This window comes from Triticum dicoccoides, chromosome 4B (genome assembly GCF_002162155.2).
Source record: "Triticum dicoccoides isolate Atlit2015 ecotype Zavitan chromosome 4B, WEW_v2.0, whole genome shotgun sequence".
Taxonomy (NCBI): Eukaryota; Viridiplantae; Streptophyta; class Magnoliopsida; order Poales; family Poaceae; genus Triticum; species Triticum dicoccoides.
In genome coordinates this window covers 269,653,536-269,654,138 of record NC_041387.1, presented here as the reverse complement: position 1 = coordinate 269,654,138, position 603 = coordinate 269,653,536, and the positions used below count along the sequence as shown (strand labels likewise).

Sequence of the window (603 nt, the reverse complement as noted above, 5' to 3'; positions counted from 1 at the left end):
TTCACATGTGAGTGCCCAATGAGGCTCAAAGCCGACGGCTTCGAGCAGGACAAAAATCTTGTTGCGGGTTTCGCTTAGTCACGGCCAGCATGACCACACCGTGTGGTGATGCCCAACGTCCGTGCGTATGCCGGCACCTGGGTCCCACACATCCCGACTCCAGACCTCTCCCACCAATTCTCATTACCCTCGAAGACGTCCCGGATGTCGTGGCGCCATCTCGTCTCCGAGATGTCGCTGCACTCTCGAAGATGATGCGGCATGGAGGTGCTTGAGAGCTCGCACATCCACCTCGTGTGTGCTTGCGAGCCACGCGGATGGCTTGGATCGAGCCACACGGATGGCTTGGATCGAGCGGCCTGGATCTTGACATCCCGGAGCCTGCAAAGGCCGTTAGGGCAGCAGGCGTCGCCACCATCGAAGACAGGGAAGCTGAGGGGCACCTACTCGCCTCGGAGACTGTAGGCGGAGCGGTCATAGGCCTGGGCGGCCATCTCCAGCAAGTGGCAGATGCCGAGCCACACGCACATCCAGTTCTAGGGAGCCGGATCTCCGCAACCCACTTGCCCCACTGCCGCTACACACAATGTGGTACATCTTCGC

At 60.5% G+C, this 603-nt stretch overlaps 1 protein-coding gene across 1 annotated transcript in view; it reads right to left on the bottom strand.

Annotated features, from left to right (window-relative positions):
• Positions 1–603, bottom strand: part of LOC119295951 (arabinosyltransferase XEG113-like) — a 22,868-nt gene that overhangs the window by 3,578 nt on the left and 18,687 nt on the right. The window lies entirely within an intron of this gene.